Source organism: Pezoporus wallicus, unplaced genomic scaffold (genome assembly GCF_028554395.1).
Source record: "Pezoporus wallicus isolate ANWC-B61680 ecotype Strahan unplaced genomic scaffold, APGP_CSIRO_Pwel_v1 contig_5352, whole genome shotgun sequence".
In the NCBI taxonomy this organism is placed as follows: domain Eukaryota; kingdom Metazoa; phylum Chordata; class Aves; order Psittaciformes; family Psittacidae; genus Pezoporus; species Pezoporus wallicus.
Window position 1 is genome coordinate 1,921,817 of NW_026639660.1, and position 10,331 is coordinate 1,932,147.

Here is a 10,331-nt window from a genome sequence, read left to right on the forward strand (position 1 = left end):
TAATCTTGTAAATATGCGAGATAGATAGGTAAAGAATCAAGGGGAAGCTGACAGACAGGAAACAGCACAACGTCTGTCACCCGGAAACTGCCAGTTAAATGAGGATTTAGCTCTTCCCTCAAAATTCAGCTACTTTCAAAGCTGAATGCTACTTTGGGTCACCCCTTTGTGACGTGTGGGAATCACAAAGCTGCCATGTGTGTTGTTTATTTCTAGTTTCAAATGCTGTGCATTTTAAAAGCAGCTAGCATCTTTCCTTCTGAGTTATCCTTTGCATTAAGAGGAAAGGAAAGAGGAAAGCTGTTTTCAGCAGTGAGGTTGCAATAGAACAGTAATTTTAAAGGGAATATGTAGAAAAGTGTAGAAAAGATTCCAAATTTTTTTAAAAACACTTTTCTCATCATAAGGCGTGTTAGATATGAGCTTCAGCAAGCCCACCATGGTGGTCCCTGATACATAATGTAAAAGATCAAAAATAGTGGTACTACATGGATAGTAATCACAACTGACTTACTTACTTTTGAAAAAGTTCATATTCTTAAGTCTGAAGCATTGTTAATACATAGTTATTAGTGGGTTAGGTACTATTATCCATATGTATTTTGGATAGAGACAAATCTTCATGCAATTTGAATAGACCAAAGCAATCCTATTGGAAGTAAATAGCCAACTGACATAGGAGCAGGGGTAGAGATGGGGCCTCACCTTGTCTCTGCTGAGTATAAATTCAGTACTTGAAGTATCAAGAAGTCTTCCTCCAAGCCCCTTCTCTGTATTAGATGTTATGTGTGCCACTAACTTTACAGTGGATCAAACATTACTTTCTCAAGACAGTGGCCCGAATTTTCAAAGGTACATAGTAAGTACAGATGTCTCTGAATGACCTGATTTACAGAACCTCTTGAAAACACTAACCTTCCAGTCAAGATAAGGAGACTACCTCAATACCGAAGACACAGCTTTTGTTTAGCTGTGGAATTTAAAATCCAGCTCAAGACTTAGACTCACAACTGTATTTACTAGCTTGGAAGCACTGACACCAAAAAGAGACAAACATGCCAGCGTCACAGTAGCTTAGTATGTTCAGTATGACTAAATACTGCCTGTCTGACTCAAGTGGTCATGAGGTTTAGGTCCAGCTGCCAACTGCCTGCTGAGCTCTGACCTGAGTTTGAACACAGCAAGAATGTGCCTTAAATCTTAACTGAGTCTTGGCGTGTTTCTTGGTGATAAAGGGGACATTTGCCTGCAGTGAGAGATGCAAAGCAGATCCATAGATTCCTCGTCCTTTCATCTACAAAGCACGATAAGAAGGATCTTGGCAGTGGCAAAGGGCTGCACAGTTAATTCATTCATGTGTGCCAGAGACAAGCCTGCAGGTTTCATGGTGAGGAAAAAAATGTCTATAAGATCTGGCCAAAAAATAGTGCTACCGTTTTTCCTCACTGCTGATCAGGCAATTGGCAACATTTCTCATCAATAAAGCTATTCATGATCTTAGCAATCTGATGAAAAGATTCTTTGGGGATATATGAAAATAACTTTGTTTCCAAGGATTTATCGGGTGAGAAGGTAGGAATTCCATGCAAAGCCTATGTTCAAAGCTCTCAGATTCCTTGTGGCTTCTCATCTTCCTGGAGGTAAGCTCATAAGAGAAAAAATGTGTACCAACTTTTATGTCATTGCACAAGAGTGCTGTAAGATGATCAGAGATTTACTTACTAAATGTCAAGAAGTTTATTTGAGGTAAAGCTCTGCCCTGTATGGGGGGGGTACGTGAGGCAATAGTGGAGTTGTAGGGAAGGAGCTCCCATCACATGAGTAAGGCAGAAGAGCAGCCCCAGCACCACTTCCTTCCCAGCAGTAATGTGAACACAGAAGAGGGAGAAATCACCAAGTAGATTATAGAAGCAACCTGGGATGTTGGAATTGGGGGTCTACCATCAGCATCTTTGGTGACTTGGGATAAATCACATGGTCATTTTGTATACTAATCACAGATATACAGTATTTACTGTGTGTCCAAACCTGGAAGAATTACTGGTGTCTGGATGAGTGCTCTGTACCTGTCAAGGCTAGTGGCCACCTCCAACCCAAAAGAGTGTGCAAATGGATTAGGACTGCAAGAGCAGCCCTAATCAGGGGAGCAGGAGAACAGTTGAATGGGAGTACAGAAAAAATGCTGAGTGGAGAAAAATGAAGTCATTCACTGTCCAGCTCAGGCATGAGGAGGTGACTCCAGTCGCTGTACCCAGATCAGGTCTGTGGTCCCAGTACCAAACGGGCCTTGGAGCTGCTTTGTGCCACCAGCTCCATGCAACAAGACAAGGTCTTTTGAACCTACAGCCAAGACGGAAGGAGCAACTTAAAGATGGATAAGGTAACTATACAGGATAGAGGTTTAATTGGCATTCTCATGTGTTAGGATTCTCATACCTCCTGCTGTTCATGCTGAGAGACTGGAAGAAGAGTGTTTTCAATTGCACAGCTGACGAAAGAAACTAAAATAAGAACTGGAGGGTGGGTGAGCAAAATCCAGACAGACTCAATTCTCCCCACTCCTGTCTAAATCAGGAAACAGATGGAGGCTTGTATGGAAGAGGGAACCCTGCTGTTCATATCACGGTCTCATTCTCTTTTTGTTTTCTGCTGACCAAGGTTTTTGGAAGGCAGTGATTAGAGAGCCTCAGTGACAGGAATGGGGCAGTCACCTTAGCTGTGAGAAAATCAGTTGCTTTGATAATAAGCCTTGGGAAAGGACCTCAAATAATCCAAATATGAATGCTAAAGTATCCATCCAGTCAACATGAAATTCACTTTGTAAATACAGCATCAAAAAAAGGGGGGGGGGGAATCAAAAAAGAAAGAAAAAAACCTAAACAAACCTATAGCTTTGACATTTTGTATTTGTTTGATAAACAGTTTGTGAAGTACAACTTGTCTCTTCCATACTAACCAGGTTTGAACTTCAGTGGAAAGGCCATATCTGAAGCAGTCATTGTGAAACCAGAGTTACACAACTTTGTTTATAGAACGATACAATTCTGATAAACCACTTCCATGTCACCACATTCCTGCCCTTTGGGCTAATAGTTTTTCAGTATTGACCACCTTCAAGAAATAGATTTGACCAGTACTGTGTACTATTGTTATTCCTTTTCTCCCAGTAGCAACAAACTCTATGAATACACCAATGCCCAGTTCAACCCTTAACCCCAAGAGCCCATAAATGGTTCTGCAACCCTTTTATGGCTAAGTTTATCTGCTGCAAGACCTGGTGCAGGCTTCTGAGATATTTCCTTCCACTTTGCACTTGCACAAACTGCCTGTCATTCCGTGGAGACCTCATAGCAGCCTTCCAGTATCTGAAGGGGGGCTATAGGGATGCTGGGAGGGACTCTTCATTAGGGACTGTAGTGATAGGACAAGGGGTAATGGGTTCAAAGTTAAACAGGGGAAGTTTAGATTGGCTATAAGGAAGAAGTTCATTCCTGTTAGGGTGGTGAGGCACTGGAGTGGGCTGCCCAAAGAAGTTTGGTAATTCCTTAACAATCCTATACACAAAATGAACACAGTCATTCCCGTCTTCCTGTGCTTACTGAAACTAAAATGCAAAGTTAAACTAAAATACCTTTTCAGATAAAAAAGATTTAGGAAGGAAGGATAGAGCGAATAGATTTCTAGTTTTGGAGTTTTTCTGATCTGCTACCTCAGTCAGAATGGTAGGCACACATTCAAAAGAAGTGTTCAAAAAGTGTGGAAATATACTGCAAGTCATCTGTAGAAAAATCGAGTGATTTAATGTAATTCAAGGCACAGTTCAACATGTTTTTTTCAGAGTTGCTGGGTTCTTAGTTGTTCTCAACAATCTAAAACCACAGCAGTAGGACAGAGAAAACATTCCCTTTTAGCCTTTCAGGCTTTCACGTTTCCTATTTGTAAAATATGTAACTTTGTATAATTTTAAAACATGTAAACTCATAGCAGCCGATTGAAAGACAGACATTTTGAGCTGCCTTTGAAGGAGGGAGTTTGTTATCAAATATATTTGTACTTAATTTCCAACATTAACAGTCTTTTCCCTGCATAAACAAAATCAGGAGTTAATCAAAGAATTTCCAAGTTAAATTCTCAGTTTTCCATATCAATAAGAAATTCTTCTAAACCCACAAGTTCCATATTTTCCCTTTGTGCTGAAAGGGTGAAACTCATAGCCAAACCTCAGTATGCTACACATCTAACAGAATAGCATCCGTTACATGGGTAATAAATTGCCTCCGGAGGAAGAATTTTCCAGCTCAAATGAGCTTCCAACAGCAAAGTGCAGGTGTTCCAAAACACTCCTTGGTTTAGATGTGGTGAGAGGATTTTACAGATGACAAATCATAACTATTGCTTTAGAACATCTACCTAGTCTTTATTTCTAAATTACCCATTTACCTTACACTTCCCCATCTCTGTGTACTCAGTATGAAATGCCCCTTTCATTTACCAACATCACTGGCCACCCAGTGATTACAGAGAGTGTATTCTAAGACAGGGAGAGATACAGGGAAAGAGTGTGGGAGTGTGCAGCTGCCTGTGACCAAAACAAGCACTGTGATTAATTCACCAGAGTATGATAGTCGGTTCAGATAACCATAAAAATGAAACGCAAATGCATTTCCCTCTTTCAGAGATCTAAATTTATGTATCTAAATGTTCTCTGTGATAGTAGCATCACAGCAAATTGCGGGAGCGTGATTGCAGGCTGTGCTGGCAGACATGGGCTAGCATCAGCAGGCAAGGGCAGAAGACAGCCAAGGAGAATCGGTGGCTTAGCCTTTGGGACATGTTGGAAAGCAAAATACATGGCCATAATTCTTGGAGAGTTGTTAGTGTAGTTGCTGTCATTAGCCAATATGTCAGACTTCTGAGTCTTCATTATTATTGTCACCCATGCTGTTTTGCTGGCAAGGTAAACAGACCTACCTGTATAACGATGATGCTTCTTTTTTCTTCTGTAGACATACCAGAAACTGTCACCACCAGAGCTTGAAGCAGAATTCAGGATCTTACTCTGAATATCTCAATCACATTCTTTAAGTTCTGTGAGGTTTTCTGGCATTAATTGATGCCACAATGTTTGGAAAGAAATTTTTGTGGCACCTTGTTGCTGAGTTGGCATTTCAGGTCAGGTTATACTCTGAACCTTTTTCAAATGAGCCTCTATCTACACTTCTGCTACCTTAGATTCCACATGTCTTGTCAAATTACCTTCAAATTCACACACTGGAACCGTTCAGGTTTTTAAGGTGTAATAATAGCTCAGAGAGAGCAAAAATTTGTTCAGATGACTGCCCTTTGGGTTCCCCAGTCAGAAACAAAACCAGTTAAAATCAGCACTTTTTAAACGTACACAAATATATGTTTAGTTTAAAAAGAAAATAAGTTCACACTGCGTGAAGTTTTTCAACATTCAAGTTTGAAATTAACTTTTCCTCTTCTCCAGCACATCTGCAGCTCACCACATGCAAACACACAATATACTTCTTGTTGAAACAAAAAAAAAATGCAGTAAAATAATATGAGAGAAATCATAGCCACAAATGGCTTCTGTGGAGTCACTGAGCTGTTTGAAAATAGCACTTCTGTATTTTCTTCTGGGCAATTTTTGTTGTCTCCCACAAAAAGGCTGCCAAAGACCCCACACTCAACAAGCTGTCCTCCTCAGAAAGCTAAGCTGCTGTTTGATGTACCAACCCTTCTCTGGATAATCACAATCTGGTTCAGTATGTTTGTTGATGAATATTTCACAGATATATTTTGGGTTTATTGTTCCCTGGTTTATACCTCTTCCAAGACCTCGTGTGACACCAAGCCACCATCTGATGGAACTCAACTTTTAACTCTTCGAGATGCATTGGCCCAGGATCAGCCAAGCACCATGCTCTTTGCCCAACTGCCATGCAAGTGAGAGGTGGGGGTGCACAAAATTTGCACAGGCCTGCTCAGCAGGAGTGCATTCAATTTTAAGCAGTGATATTACACTCCGTTTTTTTATCTCACATGTATATTTGAAACCACCAGTTGCTACATTGGACAGGACAACCTTCTAGGCTACCCCTACATTTCTTCTCGTACTTCTCTTGCCCTAAGCACTGATCTCATTCTCCTGGCCTTTTCCTTCATAGAAATCCATTTTCTCTAGCTACTGCTGTGTGCAGCACTGTATAATCCCTGTCTTTACAGAGTTGTGCCATGCCCCTCTTCCCAATTGCCTTCAGCCTGTTCCTGCTCTCACTGCATGCTTCACAGGATGTTGACTCCACTGTACTGCTCAAGAAGCAACAGAAAGCAGCCCTCTGGAGACACCATTGTGATTTGACCCATAAAAGCCTCTGTTCAAAAGCATCTTTTTAAAGCAAAACTTTTGGGAGAATATGAATAAAGTCAGAGCATTTACTTAGAATGCAGTATGACTGCTGTAGTTAGGAGAGTACCTTTAGGTAAAATAGAGAGAAGACACCTTGTTTTAAAAAACGCACTGGTCTCTCTCCTTCTCCCAGTTAATAGGGTGAGAGATACATCTGTCACAGCTGGAAAATTTGCCTGTAGCCTTCTGGTTAGCAGTGTATGTCCAGTCCTCCCAGTCTCTATCAGAGTACCTCAACAGTTATATTCCTAGTCAAACTGCAACTGCTTGGGTTTGTTTCCTGTCTCAGAGAAGGCAGCCTTTAAACTGGCTTTTAGCTTTCCAGTCTGCATTTGAGGTACATGGACCATATCAGAAGGTATTTTCTCAGCTAAAACTATGATATGCACAGAAGTAGCCAAGGGTTGTCTGATGATCTTCTCTTCTTTCCAATAAAAAGTAGCTCCCTTCTGGCTGAAGTTTTCAACGCTAGCATTTTTGTTACTGGTTTGCTTCAAGAAGACTCACGTCACTGGTTTACAGACTGGCTATCTATGTGTTGCCTTGGCTAACAACCAGCCAAGAGCCTATCCTAGCCATGTATTCTGTCAGTTTTTGATTAAATTACCTCAGTATGCTCACTCTTTGAAGTTATCCAACATCATTAAAGCTTACTCTCATGCTCTTACTTTGGTATTAAAATCTACTGAATACCTCTGAAAGTCTTTGTTCTTCACCCTAGACAAGAATTGTAATTACCTTACCATAAGAAGACGAATAAACAACTTAGTTTGCCAAAATTTGTTTACTTACCCATCCTAGCAGGGTAGCTCCAACTATTATGAACATTTTTCCAGTTCTCTAGAAACATAATAAAATCAAAAATTGTATTATTGAAAATGCTCAGTAGAACCATGGAATTAACAAGAAAATATTTTGTTTCTGAAGACAGAGACTACTTTTCTGAATAAGTGCTTTGGACTTTGCAGTAATGTTGTCACACAATGAAATAGTAGTTTGATTGGCTTATATTTTTTTTAGGATAATATTTTATTTTAGTGCTTAATAAATGCTAGATTGTTGTCCCTTTGAGACTCAAAGCTCCAATTCATAGTTAATGAAGCACAGGCAATAAAGCTCCTATTCAGAGCTAATGAAGCATAGTCAAAGGCAAGGCAAAAAGCCAATCTCTACAGGTAGCTAGGAAATAAAAGCAAAACAAAACATTCTCTAAATTCGGAGTTCTTTGAAATTACCTTGTCCAGTTGCTATGATACGCTAGTGGTGCTGTGCCTTAGCTGTATATTGGATGGTGTGCTTGAATGCCTACGTAAAAGTTCCAGCTGAGTTAGTGGCTTTTAAGCATAGGTTTAATGCTTCAGCTAAGCCTACAGGCTCATTTTTGTAAGTCTTCTATAACTCACAGGCATCATCAGCCTGAAACAGGCTCAGATACCTGTTCTAGGAGTTACAAGCAGAACTGTACTGAGCACTGGTGTTTTCTACTCTATTGCTATTGCTGCAGGTAACTTTTATGCAATAATCAGTACTCTTCATTTCCACAAATGGATTATTCTTTTTGAATGAATTCTTCTCTATTCCCCAAATATAATCCTAAATAGATGAAACAACTGCAGGTGAGACAAAACTTCCATTAGGTAACTTATAATTCTATTGTATATGACATATGTAGGAGAGTGATTTGCCATCACTGTACACTGTGACTAAAGTATGTATTACAGCACAGTTGCAATGACTGTAAGAAATTCAGTTTTCTTTGTGACTCTGAACAATCCTCTGGGGTAAGATGATCTGCTCATTAAAACATAAATATGAAATGGTATTGTATATTCTCCAGCTTCATAATATCACACTTGATAGCACTGTTGACTGAAGTGGGCATTGCATATACTTTTTATTGACTCCTCTCCTTTTCCTGCAGAGCCCCAAATGGCATTCCTTTGGGCTCCTTTGCCTTGGAGCAAGAGGGCACGTGGGCCTGTTGAAAACTGAGAGGCAGTTCTGCAGACTAACAGAAGGATAAATTGCTAGTTAAAACTCAGTGAGTACTAGTTTATTGAATTCCAGTGACTAAAGACTATAGAATATTCTGCAAGTAGTCCAGACTTAGCCCTTTACCCATCACTCAAAATACAAATTTCCAACTTCACTTTCTTCCCAAAGGCAGTGTTTTTCATGCTCTCCCAACAGAATCTCCTCAACCACTCTCTTACTAATGCTGCTTCCTAAAGAACTGTTCCAGTTTCTCCTATATCCTATCTATCCACAGCAAAATGCATCTGGCACTAGGATGCAGCTGTAATTACCCTGCATCTTTAAATGGTGTTCAGGTACCCAGTAGCAAGACAGCATAGTTGAATTACCCAGAAATTTGGACTTCGCTGTGCTTCTTCAAGCACGTGATTGGATGCTTGGTTCTTCTTATTTCCTCTGGAGGGTCATCCACTATTTCACATTTAAAACAGAGCTGAACTGATACAGGATACAGCTACTAGCATGGTTACTTCACTGCTATAATGATGCATTTGCTTACTGAGCTTTAGGATCCTACCCATCACCTGAGTTTTCTCTTAGGGTTCCCCATCCACCTTTTCAGTGACTACTTCAGCAGTGGATGTAGCTTTCACTAGAACTGGTGTATGTTCAGTGCTGACAGCACATGAGTTCCTCTGAAAGAACACATGAAGCTTGCTCTGGACTGGAGTCTGACCTGCACCCCAGTTGTGGAACACAGCTAACTGCTTGGGGGTTTCACGTGGGACAGGAAGGCAAACACCTCTATGCAGGTCTTACCACGGGGCAGCTGAGGGGAGGGGACACTGGCTGGCTGGGCCCCCAGCATGGGGTGAGGTCCAGCTAGAAGTTCTTTTACTTCTGTGTATGCACCCTCTGGGTGCACAGCTGTCTCCACACAAACCAAATGTAGGAGTCTTGGCACTGGATTATTTATAAAATCTCCTTGCCATGAGTTTTTGGCCTTATTAACAGGAAGTTACATTCCTTTCATTGTCATTCTTGGATAAGTTCGTTGATACACACGGAAAAAACCTGTCCCTCACGTGTGCATGTGGGACGCACATTTTACTCTTCCTTAGTTTTATTCTGGGCTTTGCTACTCTACATTTGCATGCAGAGCCTATTATGTCAGTACCAGCAAAAGATTTGTGTGTGACATGTTTAAAACACTGAATGGGAAGGAAACATGAGCTAAAATCTGTTACTGCCACAGGTCATCTGCTCAGGTATGAACTCTTACAGTCCTCTGAAGCTATCTTTGAGTACCCTCACACCAAGGAATAGCACCTTCCTTTAATGTCAAGTTTTGACTTGTCCCTAGAGGATGGAAGACATGGTAGCTCTGAATTAGCACTTCGGATTGCACTTGAAGACCAAATTGTAACACTGCCTGATACACTGAGTTGCAGCCCTTAGAAGGAGATATGAGGATCATTACATCTCTAAATCCCAGCCAAATTCCAGCTCCAGCACTTTGCCTGTGGGGTTTCATTGTTTTCTGTTTCTATCCCAGAGTAGTAGGATTTGTTCTACCTCAGCTACAGATGCTATTAGGAAATTCTTTGGTGCACATTCTACCCTCTGTCATCCAAAACAAACAGTTCTCAAGGCTTTCATTTCTTCTAAATGGGAACAAGTAGTTCGTGTTTTGCCAGAAGTGTGATGCTATCAACATCCTTCAAAATCGACAAGCAACTCACACATATGTTCAGCAAACTCTCTTTGACTCTAGCTGGGCATCCTGGATACGTCTAAAAGCCATCTGGAACAGTGTGTTGCCAACTTCAGATCTGCAGTTAAGTACAGTAGCAACTTTCTGAGCTCAGAGTTGCTACAATGACTAAATTTGGAAACTTCATTAAATGGTACTGCAATGGAGGAGCCTGTTGGGTGTTTTATA